General features: G+C 39.8%; 1 protein-coding gene across 2 annotated transcripts in view; it reads left to right on the forward strand.

The window, feature by feature from the left end:
• Positions 1-19,265, forward strand: part of LOC145981994 (putative G-protein coupled receptor 139) — an 826,163-nt gene that overhangs the window by 537,504 nt on the left and 269,394 nt on the right. For both annotated transcript variants that reach the window (XM_083115523.1, XM_083115524.1), the window contains one exon: positions 4,645-4,674. The gene's annotated coding sequence lies outside the window, so the exon portion shown is untranslated. The remainder of the gene's footprint in view (positions 1-4,644; positions 4,675-19,265) is intronic.

The following is a 19,265-nucleotide window of genomic DNA, read 5'->3' on the forward strand; positions in this document are numbered from 1 at the left end:
TGGACTTGGAGGAAGGGAAATAGAGAGTTTCAAACACGTTCGTCATTGAACTTTTTCGTGCACATTCAACAGAAACCCACCCTTGAAAAGTTCTCAGCTAATTCTTCCCTTGCCAAGATCTCCCCTGCAGCATCTCCAAACGCGTCCCCAAGGCTACGACATCTGCCACGAAGGCTACGTGGCAAGGTGACAAGAATCTTGGCGGCATATGGACTATGACATTCGGTAATTTTTACCATTAGGCGCTACTTAAGGACAAATGGCTTCGGTTTTCACGGTCTGGAGCAACTTTCCAAAAACAGTTTGTGCTACTCATTTAATGTTGTCTGTAGATGAAACGTTATCCAACCCATTCATCATCACGCAGTTTCAGACGAAGCGTTCCGTCTGTTCTGATTTTGCCGCAGAGTGAAGTTATCCATGACAACTGATCCGTAAATGCGAGTGGCAGTGTTGCACAGCCAAAAATGTTACAAACGAACTCGGTGCTTTATTCGTAAATGAGCCACTTATTATTGAAAGGGCAGGCCTTTTTGGCGAAAATAAGTTTTTTCGTGTGTTCCTTCTATGAGCTTAGTCGTGCTTAGTGTTGAACGAGCTTATTCTTAACCAGTAGAGGCGATTGAGTGCCAAAACTGGAGGGACAACAACAGTTTACTTTTCTTGGTACACAAGGCTTAGCGTTAATATGCCATAGTGCGGGGACAAAAGTGGCTAAAAGTGGGGGCAACTGGTACCCTCACGCCCTCCTAATCGCAGCCACTGTTTTTAACGCAAAACAGGAAAAAACATATTTATACAGTCTACCAATTCCCGTGCGAAAAACAGAAAAGAAAAGCGCTATTCAGAAAAAGAATAGGAAATTTTTTATGGTCATATGCCCATAGTAATAGTGTAGTAATGAACATATGCCCTTTTAATAATAAATGAATCAAACAATAACTCATTCACAGTTTTACACTTAAGGTAATGTTTTCGTGTCGAGATTTGAACATTGCATGTTGCAACACTGGTCTTTCACTATTCGTTGATAAGTTCACTCATTACGCCCAAATTTGAAAATAAGATCCTTAGGAAAATCTTTGGACCTAAAAGGGACGAGGAGACAGGTGAGTGGAGAAGGTTACATAATTTAGAACTACATAATTTGTATTCATGTCCAGATATTATTAGAATAATTAAATCAAGAAGACTTAGGTGGGCAGGCCATGTGGCACGAATGCGAGAGGAAAGAGGATTTTACAGGATTCTTGTTGGGAAACCTGATGGTAAGAGACCTATAGGAAGGCCAAGACGAATATGGAGGGACAACGTTGAGATAGACCTAAAGGAAATCGGTAGGGATGGAAAAGAGTATATAGATCTTGCTCAAGATAGGGACAGATGGAAGGCCTGTGTTGCTGCTGCCATGAACCTTCGGGTTTAAGAAGGCTAGAGAGTGTGTTATTACACCCACATTGCACCATGCGCACATGAAGTAAATTGAATCTATTCTACTCATATAAGTTCAGAAGGTTTTTACTGAAGGCATCAAGGCACCTGGGGTGATTGAGGAAATTCTACTGGAATGGCACCTTTGGTGAAGACCACGTACTCTTCCTCCTACTCTCTTTTCCGCTGCTTTCCATTACGGCTATACTCTCCGTTGCCTAGGAGTGAGCATAAGCGAAGTTAATGAAATCAACTTTTGCCCTTGTAAAGCTTGTTTTGATTGCAAGAGGTCCAGATTAGGGAAAGTAATCTCGTGGTATCGTTTCCTTTCTACAGTCCTGAAATCCTGGGATTTCAAGATTCGTAATCCAGGATATTCGAGATTAATTCCATTGCGCACCGTCTATATCCATCTTCCCCCTCCCCTCCCCTCCCCCTCCAGTGTTACCAGAGAAAACGTAATACGACTATTTTCATTTGCCCGGTCTCCCTGATGGCGTAGTGGTAACGTCGCCGCCACGTAATCAATCTGTCTCGGGTTCAATACCCGGTAGAGGCATATCGCACAGTGGTGCGAATTCCATTTTAAACTCTAGTTCCAGTCCCGATTAGCCTACCTGTGCATAAATCGGATTGGAAGAAGCAATTAAATTAATTTGACAATTATTGCGCACTACAATTTATTTTGTAATTGTACAAGAATGGTGACAGAGGTATAATAATGTTATAAGAAAATTGCATATTAAGGGGCGTCAAGGCTATCAACCTTCTGCAGAAGTTGATTTCTTTTATTTTTTTCCACTGTTTTATGGCTACTTGAACATTCGTTATGCATTGCCGCTATCGGCACATACCAACTCTACTTTCTAGTTGTCTATAATGACTGAAAGGAGAAATATAGGGAGAGGAGGGGACACATGGTGTGTTTGCATCTAAGAGCGCCATCTATGCTCTGTCTCAGATTTCTCTGGGGCAAGGCTGCGCATAACGTCACAGAAGGTGAGAAAATCGAGTGGGCAGAGCGAAGCATTACACGCTGCCGCGAAGGCTGCTAACTGCAGTCACTTTGCCCCTCCACGCAATCCCATTCACTCTCACGTGTCCATTGGTGAAGCCGTCTCGCGTCACTACTTGCGCAGAGGCTTGTTTCCGTTCGCCGGCTCCAGAGATAGGTGGGACAGGGTATAGTCCCTATGTTATTCATTCTACTAGGGATTGTATTCCCTAGTCTAGATCAATATAGTGCATACCAGCTAACTGTAGAGCAGGCGACGAGAACAAGTCTCTGCGCAAGTATTGACGCGAGACGGCTCCACCAATGAACAGCGAGAGAAACGGGATTGCGTAATGAGCGACTGGAGTTACCCGATTTCCCTGCTTCGCTCTGCAGTGTTGCAAACTTTTGAAAGCGACAATACGGTACGCACAATGCAAACGGGCCGTATTTTTGTCTCCAGGTCCGTACGCTTGCTTTAAGAATTTCTTAGGGAAATATTTGGGATAAAACAGCAAGTGAAATTTTGACAAGCCGTACATTAACCGTACGAACTAAGGTCTGTACCGTACGTCCGTACATGCCATGAAATCTCCGTACATTTACGGTCAGGACCGTTTTGTTGGCAACGCTGCGCTTTCATCACTCGATTTCCCTACTCCTCCTCTGCCGCTATGCGTGGCTCTGCTCCACAGTTAGCTAGGACAGGGTAGAGGTGAAATGTGCGGAGTTTTTAGTGCATTCGAAGCGCTTCTGTTGTAAAGAGTCTTTGAAATTTTGTACGTCATGTAATTCTCAGATTACACTAATGTCTATATCCTCCTCATCTGCGTACCTCTTCGTAATCGTATTCCTACAAAAAAAATGTGGCCCATATTTATTTATTTGCAACACAACAGGCACATACTCGATTGCAGCGTTCTGTATATAGAACTACACTGTTACATATTATTTACATCATTCCGTATATACAACTAATGGTTAGCAGAGCACGCTAGTACGCCAGGTGCACCGGGTTCGAATCCCGGCCTGCGTATGGGTATTCTCTGTGAGTGTCCCCTCATCAGTTTCATTACTCATCCTCATCTCCGCGATTTGACAAAAGTGTCAGAAAAGCGAATTAAAATAAACCAAATCAATCAATCAAACAATAAGACGTAGTGATAACGTCGTCGCCTTGTAATCAAGGAGTCCTGGGTTCGATATCAGGAAGAGGCATTAAAACAAACTTTGACCCACAAGATTATCCTGGCTGTGGATCCAGGCGGCAGAGCCTTGTTAATTAACCTGAACTAATCCGTGCATGATTTTATGATTATAATTAGTTTTTACTTCGCTTTTCTACCACTTTTGGTTAATCGCGACGATGAAGATGAGTTATTATATGATGAACAGAAAGAACACCCATGTCCAGGTCGGGATTCGCCTTATGCTAACCACTCCACCACAGAGGCTGGCTTTATCCTTGTACCACGTGCAAAAGAGATTGACACATGAGCCGGCCGGTGATGTAGTGTTTATTTACAAGCTGATCCGGAGCGCCTTCAGTATTTCTGCAGATGAGTAATCCGCTGGCAGTCTCCAGCATCGCGGCGGTTCCTTCCTTTGGGTCTGACGCAGGTGTGAGTAAAGGAGTTGACCGTTGGAGAAGGTTGTAGATCTATTTCCATGCAGCATCCCAGAGGAGCTGCCAACGATGCTAGCAATTATGACGTTTCAATGCTACCCACGCCTCTTGGCTAATGTTCACTGATTTGAGGTATACCCCCATCCTAGTCACACCTAAGCTACACTTTTAGTGGATTTGGTAATCACCTTCCTATGCAATCTTGATAGAATAACTGGGGTGAGATTGTGAATGTGTGTGTCTCTACCCCTACATTTACCTTGTAGTACAGTGTGTTCGAAAAGTAACTATACACCTGTCATGCGACGAACACACAATGAACCAGACACACCTTCTCGTCTCAAAGCACCAGCCTGTGTGGCTGGTGCAAACTACGGAAGCAAACTGCACACAACGCAGGATTACCAACCTTTGCAGACAACATTACTCCCAGCGCACGGAATATAAGCCCTCAACATATAATCGTATCTATATAGGTGTATAGTTACTTTTCGAACGCACTGTACTTAGTATGTGCTGAAGAAATATCAAAATATGTTTGTTCTTTATCTTGTCCTATGTGTCTAACTATGGGTGCTTTTGTTCGTTTCAGATTGAGTGAAACTTTCCCATACATCAGTTGGTAAGTGTTACATTTATTTATTTACACATATTGATACCAATAGAAATTGTACAAATTATTGAAGTCTCAATATATGGATCTCGTATATGGTGACGAACATTGTGCCTACATGTTCGAATAAGCTTTGTTAATCCTGCATTTCGCAACTATTGTTTCATTTCAACTCTCGAGCTATTGGGCTCTGAGGCTCACCCAGCTACTCGTCAATCGGAGACGGGAGCCAGAGATTGATGTACTTCACTTCACTACGGGCAAGATCGTGGAGCTCCACCCCCACACTCCGTACGTACTTCCATGGCACGGTTGCTTCTTTAGATTGTTAAATTATTGAGTGCGTCAGCAAGCAGGCTACTTGCCCCTACACTCAGTATGCACGTTTCTTAACAGTAAGAAAAGCCAGACCACGTGGTGGAGCGGTTAGCACAACGCACTTCAATGCCAGAAGTCCCACGTTCATTGTGTTTGACCCATAACATTGGCCTGCACGGGTTTGGATAACTCGCAGATGACATTTCACAATAAAATGTGTAGTTCTATCATTTCCCCAATAGATGGCTCTGTTTAGATGGTGGCAAAATATTGGTTTTCTAGAATAGAAATCCTCCCATTTTTGAACTATAAATGCACATAGAATAGTAAGCATTTAATCCTCCTTCTATCTTCACAAGACACACTGACATGAAAATTATAAATTTTGTTTACGTAAGTTCCATTTTCGAAACCTCTCATAAAAATTTCCTTCACAAAATGTCCAAAACTCAATGTTATAATGAAGTGGTTTGATTGAACTTAATGACCTGGAGAAAAATCTCACCCAGCCACGGGATTGTGACTTGGAGCAAGAATATTAAACGCTCACATAACAATCACCATGTGGGCCAGTGTTTGTCGGGTGACTTCATGAACAAGCGCTTATTGCTTTTTTGTTTCATCAACTCTTCTTCTTTAATTAATATTTCTTTAAAAATGCCTGTTCCCTTGGTGGCAAGTAACTGGTATTAAATTGTACTACTAAATCAGAAGTGACATTACTTGATTGCTCTGCCACCTAGTGGCCGATTTTTAATGAGAGAGTTGGAAATCTAGAATAGCCGTTAATTTAATTAAAACCAGACATTGTGGGCGGAATGCTATTGCGAAGGATCACAATAAGGAAATGTGGGCTGCTGCAGCAGGACAATTTTCTATTATAGGCGACATAGAGACAGGGCGTCGCTACTAGTGGGCGAAAGGTGGGCTCTGCCCTCATGTGAAAGTCAATATAAAATCATTTATGCTGAAACAATAATCACACACAGAAGGATAGAAATTAAGAGCTTCTGATAGAAAGAGTTGGACAAAATGAGACTGACAGAAAAAGAGAGATAGAAAGAGCAGCAGACAGAAAACACAATAGGAAATACAGAAAAAGGAAGATCTATTCCAGAAGTTAATAAAAAGTCAAGAAATTATACTTATGGTCAATAATTGTTTCTACCACACTGACTGATTGATTGATTTACTTTATTTTACTTCACTTTTCTGTCTCTTTGGCTAATCGCGAAGATGTGGATGAATGGTGGTAAGCTATGATAAGATTATATTAGCTGTGAGTCCCGACGGCAGATCCTTGCTAGTCTGTCAATGCAGTCCAGGATGTATTAGTAGATAAAGCTAGATTCAGTTTTAATCTTATCTCGCCTTTTGGTAAGGGTTCTTCATTAAATAAATATTTATTTTCTTAATTTCTAATTTCCAAAATTTACCTAAGTATGGGTTGAATAAATAAATGTTAAGAAAAACGAGAAAGGTCAACAAAAGGGCATAGAAGTCAATAATTTTGGATTTGTCATTTTGGTAGACACCCTGTCTACAAACGAGGAAAAGCAAAAGGCAAGAAGAAAGGAAAGAGAAACAGGAGAGGGATAGAGAGGAAGAAGAAAATGATCTAGAAGGAATGGAAGGAAAATATAGAGAGGAGAAGGAAAGAGAGTGATGGAAGATAGAGAAACCAATAATAGAAACGGACAAACTGGGACAAAGTCCAAAAGAAAAAGAAATGAAGGAACAGAGAAAGAAAGATGGAGTTAAATAACGAAAGAAAGACAGGAAGGGTAACTGAATCATGGCAGGTATGGCCAGCGAAGCAGATTCCACCAGAAAATATTTCGTTCATCAATCATGAGAAAGAAGAACTTCAACAATGAAATTTATATAAAACTTAAAGGAGAAAATATATCACAGTAAATTTTTAAAGGTAGTATTGAACATGCAGCAGAGGACGAAGTAAAAAAAATAGAAAAACAAGAACATGAATTTCACAGCTCAAACAGCCAATGCGCCTGGTCAAAGCAAGCTATTGTAGGTGGCAGCACCCCTGTTGTGTCCCCACGCTTTTGATGGGCATTTGTTCTCACATTTAAATACATGGTGAATTTGATGCTGAACATGCTGCTATTACATTAAATTGCAAGTTTAATTTCATCTTAACCTCAGAAATTATGTCGGAACATGATAGATAAATAATCAATGCTGTGAAATTAACAATTTCAATAAGACGATCCTCAACAACAGAAAATATATCGGAACTCAAAAAGGCTTAAATTTTTCACACGACTTGTTTACGTCACAACTTAAGTGCTTTATTCTTGTGAATCTGGTAAAGAATAATACATAATAATTTCGACATAACGTCAAGTTTAGTGCTATTTGTGTATAAACATACTATATTTAGCCCGTCTGAGCTACCATGCCGTTGCGCTTTAATATATTAATTCTTAGGTTCAGGAGAATGTAATTCTCGGAAACTTATGACTTGCTACATACTCTTAAAGGTTTGCTAAGCACATTTCTGTTATCGATTTACACGAGAAATTCTTACCTTCGTTGAAAATAACGTTTTGATAGCCATCCTATCACGCTACAATGTAAAGCTTAGGGCAACCAGGTGACGAACGAATTACGGACAACAGAGGTGGCGCCTCTAGCGGAAAAGTTTGGCAATGAACAGTTCCATTAGGAGCACCGCTTTTGCAAGAGCCGACAACGTTAAAATCCCCCCTCCACAAAGCAGGCAGTAGAGAAACAGGATTTTGTCAAAATAACCGTTCTGAGCTGTGATTGCACACCTGTTAGTACGGCGACGGAAGTATAGATTCTTTAGTAAGACATAGGTATTGATGTCCCAACGTACCATTCACGTCCGAAATAATCAAAATATTTATGCGTATGTTACGAGATTTTATGGATTCGAGGTGGACAATATATTTTCTGGTGTACTTCTATTACATTTCTTTTCTTCTCTGTTTTCCCATCTCTCTCTTTACTATTTCTTCCATTATATACGAGGGTCACCCAGAAAGTAAAGACCGTTTTGTTATACAAAATGAAAAACACAATATTTATGAGAAAAAAACAATTCTGTTACATACCTGAAGCTTCCTTCACTTCTCTACATAATCACCTCCTACATTTAAACATTTGCCGTATCTGGGCACGAGCTTCAGAATTCCCATGTTATAGTCTTCTGCCGCCAGTTCAATAAGCCAGGTGGTCACTGCATTCAAACAAAAGACCGCCAAAAGGCACTACGATCAATGCAAATCGTTATTGTGAGACTCTAAGAAAACTACGGCGAGCCATCCAAAACAGGAGGCGAGGAATGCTTTCTGGAGGAATTGTGCTTCTGCACGACAATGCCCGCACACTGCTGGTGCAACTCAAGAATTGCTGGATCAATTCGGATGGCAAATGTTTGATCATCCACCCTATAGTCCGGACCTTGCTCCTAGCGATTTCCACCTTTTCCCTAAGCTGAAATAGTTTCTGGGCGGTAAACGTTTTGGAAGTGATGAAGAGTTGGATGATACCCTAGGTGGGTACGGAGCCAGCGGCATAAAATACAGTGTGTTCCAAAATAATGTTTACACTTTTGAATGTTAATAACACAGAAACAAATCAAGATAACTTGACTCTTTTTTTTAAAAAAAAAAGCTGCAATGTCTACGTTGAGTGTGTTTGAGCACATGTAGGCATTAGTGTACACAAAATGGCATTTGTGAGCAATAAGATCATCTTCTAATGTAACACCTAATTTCTACCTGTGAAGGAACTGTGAAGAAGAATCCATAGGTCACAGAGCCTACGTGTGCTTCACTTCCCGTGGAAACTATGTCTGTTGTTTGTTCTATAGCATTGCAGACAAAGTATTACTGCCAATGAACATCCATAACTTTAAGTTATGTGCCACCAAAAAAGTTCATACTTGCTGTTACTAGTGTTCCTGTTGTTAATGTTCAAAAAATGTAAACACTATTTTGCGACACCCTGTATACGTGGATCCTATAACCAAATGTTTTCAGAGGCCTGAGAAAATCAGAGGTTTTTGTCGCTTAGTTTGAAGTTCAGGTTTTCTACATTGATTGATTGATTGATTTGCTTTATTTTACTTCGCCTTTTGTGCTACTTTTGGCTAATTTGCGAAGATGGGATGAGTGATGATATGATGAAATTAATGAATCGACACTTACAAACAACCATGTCTAGGTCGGGATTCATAGCGCCATATGCTAACCACTCCGCCACGGGGGCAGGCAGGTGTCCTACACAATCATAATATATACATTAGTACAATTATTAATCAATTTACTATATATACAGGGTGGGCACAAAGTAGCTTTCCCCATATATTTGATTTCTTCATTTATTGGGGAAAGCTACTTTGTGGCCACCCTGTATATATATATATATATATATATATATATATATATATATATATATGAGAGCAAAGTTAAATGTTAAATCCTAGACTTATAAGTTACTAATAAAAGTTACTAAATTATTGTTTGTTTTAATTTTCGATGTCTCGATGGTATGGCATCCATTATATTTAATTACAGAAACAGGTGTGTTCATTATCAAAATATTATTTTGCGTAATGACATTCTTTAATCATATGGAATAACACTATCATATTCTCTTTTGTTTATTTTTCGTTGAATTTTGACGTTGTGGAAAATTTTCATAGTTTCATATGAAATAATATTTTGACATGATTTCATTCTGTAATTAAGAGAATTGCATATTAACTACTCTGGATTTAAATATTTGAATACGATTCACAAGGAATACTTTGTTTGTAATATGAGTGGTTTGGTTTATTTGACTTATCTTTTATGCCACTTTTGTCTAATTTGCGAAGATGGGGATGAGTGATGATAAGATGAAATTGATAAAGGACACAAAGGACACTCATGCCCAAGCCGGGATTTTAACCCAGGACCCCTGGAGTCGTAGCGCGCTGCGCTAACCACTCCGCCACGGAGACCAGATGTTTGGAATATTATTTCGGTAATTTTGGATATACAGCGTGTAACAAAAGTCCGGGAACACTTTAAAGAAATTATTGTAGCCAAAGGAGTAACATTACAAAGTGACAAAGTACATCATTTCAAAGAGTAAAGTTGTAAGTTTTCCTCATTGCAGGTGTTACGTGTAGTTCCATATATCGTCGCTAGGTGGTGTCATAATCAAGATGGTCGTTTCTGGAGCTGAGAAGGCTTTCTGCGTGCTAGAATTTGACAAGACAAAGAGTGCAACGGATGTCCAACGAAAATTTAGGATGAAGTACGGGAAAGCAGCACCAACCAGGAAGGCAATCTACAATTGGCATGTAAAGTTTGTTGAAACTGAGTGTTGGTGTCAAGAAGAGAAGTGGTCGGCCAGGTGTGAGTGAAAATGACATTGAGCGAGTGAGAGAAGCTTCACAAGAGTCCGAGAAAATCTATACGCAGAGCTTCACGTGAGTTGGAAATGTCAACAATGACTGTGTGGCGTGTTTTGCGAAAAAAAATTAAACATGAAACCGTACAGACTACAGTTAGTGCAAAAGTTATATCCTAAAGACAAAGACCAGCTCCGGAAAGCGCCATCTTCATTATGACACCACCTAGCGACGATATATGGAACTACACGTAACACCTGCAATGGGGAAAAAAACTTACAACTTTACTCTTTGAAATGATGTACTGTGTTACTTTGTAATGCTACTCGTTTGGCTACAATATTTTTTTAAGGTGTTCCCGGACTTTTGTTACACGCTGTACGTATCTGAGTATGTCAATACAATCTCTGGCGTGAGGGGAAATCAAATTAATTGCAGAATGGGCAGCAGCAACGTCCTATAAACTCGTAATAGAACTTGCTTTTATTTGGTGTGGAATGCCCTGAAGCGTGGCGCCTCGAGTGGCCGAGTTGTCTCTGTTTTTGTATGTTTTTTCTTATCTCTCTCTTTATCCCACTGTTTGCCTTTTTATTTGCTTCTTCCTTCGCTTCTCTATCTTTTTTGCTCCTTTTCTCTCTTTCTTCCAGCCTTCCTCTACTTCTTTACCAATTCTGAGGTAGCAACAACTTTCATCTTCCCCCGTGGCGGAGTGGTTAGCACATCGCGCTATCGCGCTACGACGCCAATGTTCCCAGGTACATATTTCATATGTGAACATTTAAATAGAGATTGGGGACGTGGTTTGTAATTGAGAAGTTTCTGGTTGGCTGGAGTCACTTTTTTTCTACTTTGTTGAGTACTTCTATGGCGTACCTTACAATTTGACTATAGTCTTGAACTTGTTGAAAGCTGAAAACCATTTATATTTTAGTTTTCCATCTATCATCTACTTTTAATATATTGCTTTCATCTTTTCTACATGTTTCTATTACAGCTTCACTTTCACTAAATCGATATTTATCCTCCAACGATTTATTTACATTCTTTCACCTTGTGCTGCCATCTGTATTTCTTTATCGAAACTCCTTTCTTCTCATTTTGTGTTGTTATATTCGGTTTGTAACAACTCTTTTTAAAACAAATAGGCGCACGCTTATACAGTTAAAAATTAAGGTTTTGTGGCTCTAATCAAGGGTTTGAGAGATTTTTAAAGTAAGAATTCAAAATGTTTCTTGATTGAATGTGACGAAAACCGGAAAATGACCCAATATATTTAGTAATTGTATAAGAATTTTCATCAAACGCAACTTTTTAAAAATTATTTCCTTTATTATTTCCAATAAGAAAGTCTATTCGCTTTCCGAATATTGATTACTATTCCAGTGCGTTGTCTTCACCGACCAGATGGTTCTGCTTGTGCTGGGGTATAGTAGTCTGTGGTTTACAACAAGTGTTCGCCCAAGTCAATGAAAAAAATGCCAGTTTCCTATCCTATAATACAGATAATAATATATAATAATGTAGATTATCATTGAGGCAGTCTGCTAGCCAATAGGAAGCATTCATGCATAAACCACGCCCCAATCTCTATTTCAGTGTGCACATGTGAAATACGCTTTCCGGGTTCGAATCTTGTGATGGTCCATTCATCAATTTCATCATATGATCACTCATCCTCATCTTCGCAAATTAGCCAAAAGTGGCACAAGAAGCGAAGTAAAATAAAACAAATCAATCAATCAATTCATTCATTTTCCCCCGTGTATCACTGTTAAGCATCCTTGAGCTAATGTGTTGTAGAGATGAGAACGCCTACCGCAAACTCTTCAAGATAAAATTTCCACCGAAGCGATTTGGATTTTGGCGCCAACCCTCCCCCACAATTTTCTACGCTGGTCAACGTATCTTTCTCCTTCCTCAAATAAAAGACATGACATTACTTTTAAAATACTTTCAGTGTTACTGTTAAAGAACAAGTTTATTGTAAGTAGGGGAGACCGGAGCTAGTTGTTACAAGGGGCAAGTTGTTACATAGAGTTTTTGGTGACTTCCGCTAGGGGTAGCACTTCGTTACTCATAGAGCATGTGACTTATTCGACAAAGACGTCCCGGTTGTAGTTTGGCGCCAGTGGTGGCAAGTGAGTGGACATTACGAGTGGGTTTTTTTTCTTCACTTTTTTGGTTTGAAAGTAATTATTGAGGCTTGCGTTCCAGTTGTGATTTTTACATGAAGAACTGAAGGTAAGTTTCCGTTATTTTTTATGTTTGAATCACTAATTATTAACGTTGATTTCACGCAGTTACCGATCACTTTCTATTCTTCGTCCAAGGACAGGACTACATTGAAAGTAATGGCGCGGCGCGGGGCTAGTTTTTACATCGTGTACGGGACATGTTGTTACATTGTAACGGAGATGACCTATTTTATGTTTGCATTCACTGCACATCTGATGTGTCTTTTTTTGATAATGAAGAACAGGCCTACTAACTTTTCCAGATTGTGTTCTTCGGACAAAGTGATTTTGTGAACGCACGATATTATTAACATCTAAGAAATTGAAATCTCATGGTTTTATTTTATCTTTGTTTCTTCAATTTGCATAGTTGTGTGGTAACGTGTTCCGGCAACTTGCTGTTTGATATAACCCCACAATGCATTATCACACGATGAAAGATCTGGACATCTGGGAGGCCAGTTCAGAGGTGCTGGTAACTATGGAGAACCACGTCCGCCACGCGTTACCACACAACTAACGAACTGAAAGAAGCCGTTCGTCATGCATTTGCCACGATCACTCGCACGATGCTGCGTAAAATTTCACACCGTACCTGGGGGCGCATAATTCTCTGCTATGAAAAGGATGTTGTCCACACAGACATTCTGGACTATATTGTTGTCTGTAACCTCCTCAGCTAACATGTATCGTCTCTTATCATGCTCTATTTACTTCAGATCCATAACCTTCCCTCGTCGCAAAATACATAGAGGGTAAGGGGACTTTTGGTTCACGCTGTAGAACATTTATAATATGCCAGGAAAAACTTTTTTGAGTTTTTCAATCTGTGTGTGTAATCTCAGTCATTTACGTATCGTTATAATGAAATTAATAGATACTGAATACACCATGCACAACCTTGGAACATTAGTTATGCAGCCTCCAACATCTGTTTTTAAAACTAATAGCCACACATCCCATAGAGACATACTTTGGTGTGGAACCTATTTTGAACTGTAGGTCCAGTACCCATTAGCCTTTCTATGCATAAACTGGACCTAGAAATAAACTCAAACACACAAAGAAAGAACCGCGCTTATGTAATCAGAAATAAGGTTTTTGGCGCTAATCGAAAGGGACGCTTTGGTTTGGCGCCCTCTCTACCGCTCTTGTCGAACTCACTACCGGCATCATCTGAGCTCGAGAAAACAAGGGAAGTGTTTTTGCTCGGAGAAAGAGCCAGGTGGACTATGACCAAAAGCCAGACTGCCAAGAATTTGTGAGGAAAGCCACAACATCGGTGTAAATGCGATTACGGAGACAAGAATCCTCATATAAACAGAGTCAGAATGTCTGTTGAGCGTCCTCTTGTTGTTTACGGCGCATGAGACATTCAACCATCGCTTCTGGTGAAGTCGAACTCCTGCTTGAGTTGTGGTGAACTCAAGAGATGGCGGTAGTGTTTCTTAATCCATTTCGTGCTGCAATAGGGAAGAAATGGACGGTGGAAACGTAGAAATACAGTCCAACAAGTTGGTGATTGTTAAGAGGACAATGAATTGTTAAGAGGACAGTGAATTGTTAAGAGAATAATGAATTGTCCAATGACATACACATGGGTTACCACAAGAAGGATCTAGGAGAGTCGCTTTACATTCTCTCCTTAGGGAAAAGAAAATAGTTGCCTACTTATTTTTCCTTTTTCCAATCACTTATCGTTAAAACTAGGGATTCTGTGGATCCTGCGGGTGCGAAAATGTGAGCCTCAAGTTCACATGTATGGGCGTCCGGAAGGGGGGGCCGTGGCCCCCCCTGGAAAATGAAAGTCAACCAAAAATTATATATTTGTCACACATAATTTCATTTCAGCCACAATTATATGTCTTAATTATTGCATGAATATGATAAATTCAAATTTAAGCAATTTTTTTGAGGGAACAACAGTATTATTGGGGAAAATTTACCTTGATTGCCCCCCCTGGAAAAAAATACTTTCCTTGCCCCTCCTGGAAAAAATCCTGCGGACGTCCATGTTCAGATGTAGGAAAGTTGCTGTTGGAATTTGTTTGAACTCGAAAAGTTTTACCCCTGCTTAATCAAGTCACCCTTATAACAGTTGGATATTCTCAAAGATCATAAAAAAATAACTAAAAACAGACCTATGCACTACTTCCATATCGAACACTCTAATCCACTTATATTCTTCTTTCTTTTGTTACGTTTTCGTGATATATGGAAGTGAACTTTATTTCCTCCTGCATTATCTATACCCTTTTAATGCATTGAACAGTCGTTCTGCCGATGCCAAACGCGTCTCCAGTCCTATATTGAACTTGTTTGATATTAATAGTATTTGCCATTTCTGCATTATCAGTTAACGTTCGAAGAAAGCTGTGCGCATGCGCAATAATACTATATTTATTATAAGGCCGAGCTTGCAATCGTTTTCCTTGTTGGTGTGGCGTGAGAGGGATATTTTCATTATCAGCACTATTGGTAGGGACACAAATGTATGGTAAATAAAAACTGAGGAGAGCGGTAAATAAAATGTTAGATTAGCGGTATATACCAGCGGTGAAAAAAAAATGCACACACTTTTTCATTATGAGAGGAAACAATATACAAAAGAGCTATAAATTGATCAACTATTTCTTCATTTGTATATAGTACTGTACACATACACAAGTACTTAGCTGTCCAACCAAAATAAAACATCAACAGAAAATCACTTCATTTCTAAAATGCATATTCCGGGGAAGAAAGGAATGCAGCTTGACAGGGAGCGAAGTTTTCGAACTGATATTATGTGCATGGGAAATCCCAATTAGCAGCGTCTTCCTGATGTGATCGAAGATAAAACGTTCTTCAGCTGCAACTGATAGGAAACTTTAGGCAAACGTTTCGTTATAAATCGACAGTTTGCGCGCACAGCCTCGATTGCCGGTTTTTGCATGTTTTCTACTTAATTTGATGATATTTCACGGTTATTTCGCGAAAAAGCGTTCATTTCGTGGAAAGCACACATTTCGCATTACTTCGCGAATAAAACTCATGCATATTTCATCATTGGGGGTGTAGTTACATGCAGAATGTTCAAAATTGCATCTTTTTTTTCACATTTCGCGATTTCGCGCATCGCGAAAATTCAATGTCCCTAACTATTAGTGTCACTCACATGTATCAGCCAACTTTAACGAATCAGAATCACTGACATAAAAAAAACTGCACCCGTTCGTGTCGAGACGAAACTACAAATGCGACAACACCAGGAAGATTAAGAATAGGTTATTCCACTCCCTCATTCTGACTCAACAGGTTGACAAGTGCCTGGGCTTGCCTATTGTTAATGGCTTCCTGGAGAATGAGCATTGCTCGAAGATTTAAGTCTATGCAACATATGACGTAGCCGAGGTTTACAAGCTTGCTTGGTTTTATCCTTGTGACTTCCTTCCCTTTGTGTTAGTCTTCTTTCCCGATACCTGTCAGAATACTCTAGCATCATAGAAAATATAATCCCATCATATCCGATCTTGCGTAGCGATGTGACTATTGCATGGTTGTATGATTGGAGCCTCGTATCGTCCCAGCAGTGGCGGCGATTGGGTTTCAAAACCAGGGGGGGGGGGTGGGCAAGGTGCCAAAACTGATGGGGGCAAAGACAGTATATTTTCCTTCGTATATAGGGTTGGTTTCATATTATTTAGTAATTTATTATCAGAATGTTCGTTCTTATTCTGCAAGGTTTAGCATAGTGCGGGGAAAAAAGTGGTGAAAAGTGGGGGCAATTGCCACCCTCACTTCCCCTAATCGCCGCCACTGCCTCCCAGATAGTAAACATTTTAAGGGGGGTCGGGAATTCACATCCACATCGTTGGCCGAGCGCGTTACGTGTTTGGTCTCGCCACCGAACGTCCCGTGTTCGAATCCAGGCCTGCAATTTAGTGTTCCTTATGAGTCTCTCTTCATCAATTTAATCATAACATCACCGATTCTCATCGTAGGGGTTAGTAAAAAGTGGTTGAAAAGCGAAGTAAATTAACCTAATTCACTCAATCAATCAAAATGTGTACTTACGGTTACAACCCATCTCAAATATTCTGCACCTTAAATAGTCAGAACCACTGGCGTACGCAGGAGGGCTGATGGGACTAAAGCCCTTCCCGAAATTTTGAGAAAAATCAAAGCAGCAAATAACTCTTGAAAAACCAAAGAGGTAACTCAAACCACGTCTTTAAATAACCCCCGACTACAATCTTTGTCTTTGATAATCTTTAAGACGAAGGTTAAACATTATAGTAATGAAATATTTTATTGTATATTCCGTAGTAATATAATAGCCACTTTTATAATCCCAGCCCCCTCCGAGAAAAATCCCTGCGTTCGCCTGTGGTCAGAACCGCATGTAATAAACGGCACATACAAAATAACTCAAAATCAGCTTTCTTCTTCTTTTATTGGCTCACACCGCCTTTCAACGATTTCTAGCCAGTTGATACTTTCAATAACTGATCAACAACCCAGTTTAAACCGTTCTTTTGATGGTAACAATGCGTAAACAATTAAGGAATCGTATTATGTTCTTTGCAATGTAAATTAAATGTTTGACGAAATCTGCAATTCAGGAATGAATGACCGGACCGTTTTAAACCATCTTGCTACGTGTGAGAGAAGTCGATTTTCTGGCAGATTAATCACAAATTTGATCCTTAATGACTCCTTGCATAAGGCACTTAATTCTCACCCTCCCGAAAGCAATCCGTTTTTTTCTCCCTTTCACGGAGAAAGTAGAGAGAGGGGTGATTCAAGTGATGCAACTTTCTCTTAATTATCAGAAATTAAGCTCCATTCTTCCAATTCTTTACTTTAAAAACTTTTCGTTATTGGACTTCCCGTTCTCAAAAGGACAAAAGATGGCGCTGTCTTTCGTCACAATGGAGTTTCTTAAGTGCCTGGAGAGGGCATTCTTTTAGAAGATTATGACGTTCTCTGGAAGTAGTTTCGAAAATGCTTGGTGGCATGTTTTAAAGACTCGTATTTGTGGATAGCTCGTGTAAAACAAGTTTTCCGAATTGTCCAAACTCTCCGACTTATCATCTTGGGCATCGGAAACAAAAGTTGGTTGTAACAAAATTCGTAGATCTCGTTCTCATGTCTGCTGTGTCTATCGCACGTTTCCTGAAGAAAATGCATTTTAGTATTTGCGTTGGTGAGCTTGCCTAATCAAGTTCATCTCTGAGAATTTTCTTTCACTTTCCTACATCTCCACTTCTATCTCCTTTCTTTGTGTTTTACTTAGACGTCCTTGTGTAATCCTTTTATAAACTCTTTCCTTCTCTCATTCCATTTGTTATTTCTCTTCGTCCCTCACAGGCTTTATCTTATTTCATTCCTACGTTCCATTCTTTTCATGTCTTATTCCCTCCTCTCTATCTCTCTCGTTTCTTCCCCTCATTCATTAATTTACATCTTTCTCTCGCTTCTCTCTTCCTTCCACTTATTTCTTTTCATCTCTCGTTCTCTCTTCTTTCTTCCAACCATTCATTTTTCATTCCTCTTTCTCTCTATCTTCTCTATTCTCCCGTCTCGCCTTCCGCTCTGTTCTTTCTTCCCTCGTTTATTTCTCTACATCTCTCCTTCCTCTCTATTCTTTCTTCCCTCGTTTATTCTCTTCATCTCTCCTTCCTCTCTATTCTTTCTTCCTCGTTTTTTATTTTCATCTCTCCTGCCTCTCTGTTCTTTCTTCCCTCGTTTATTTCTCTTCATCTCTCTTTCCTCTCTGTTCTTTCTTCCCTAGTTTTTTATTTTCATCTCTCCTGCCTCTCTGTTCTTTCTTCCCTCGTTTATTTATCTTCATCTCTCTTTCCTCTCTGTTCTTTCTTCCCTCGTTTTGTTTATTTTCATCTCTCCTGCCTCTCTGTTCTTTCTTCCCTCGTTTATTTCTCTTCATCTCTCTTTCCTCTCTGTTCTTTCTTCCCTAGTTTTTTATTTTCATCTCTCCTGCCTCTCTGTTCTTTCTTCCCTCGTTTATTTATCTTCATCTCTCTTTCCTCTCTGTTCTTTCTTCCCTAGTTTTTTTTTATTTTCATCTCTCCTGCCTCTCTGTTCTTTCTTCCCTCGTTTATTTATCTTCATCTCTCTTTCCTCTCTGTTCTTTCTTCCCTCGTTTTGTTTATTTTCATCTCTCCTGCCTCTCTGTTCTTTCTTGCCTCGTTTATTTCTCTTCATCTCTCTTTCCTCTCTATTCCTTCTTCCCTCGTTCATTTATTTTCATCTCTATATTCATTCTTCTCATTCATTTAATGTCTCTTCTATCTTTCTCTCCTTCATTTCTTTTCATCTCATTTATCTTTCCTCTCGTCTCGGTGGATGAGCTCATTAAGTGGTCGGCTTAAGAAGCTTTCAGACCAAATTGATAAGCTACACGTATCGCTTGGATACGAATGAATGCAAGCTTTCGTATCGGAGCGACGCGAAAAGCTGTACATGCTCTTGCGTGTCACTCAGGCTGGATCGTTTTCTCAATATCCTGTATCGTGTGATCTCGGTCTTGTTGTAGTGCATTGTTACAGTAATTGCTTTTTTCACACTGGATGGGCCCGTGTCGCTTGTCATAGTGTGAGATATCTATAGCTCTCTCGTCACCGAGAGTTTCAGAGTTTAGTCGGCCCAGAGCA

This window comes from Lepisma saccharinum, chromosome 30 (assembly GCF_977018435.1).
Source record: "Lepisma saccharinum chromosome 30, izLepSacc3.1, whole genome shotgun sequence".
NCBI classification, from domain to species: Eukaryota; Metazoa; Arthropoda; class Insecta; order Zygentoma; family Lepismatidae; genus Lepisma; species Lepisma saccharinum.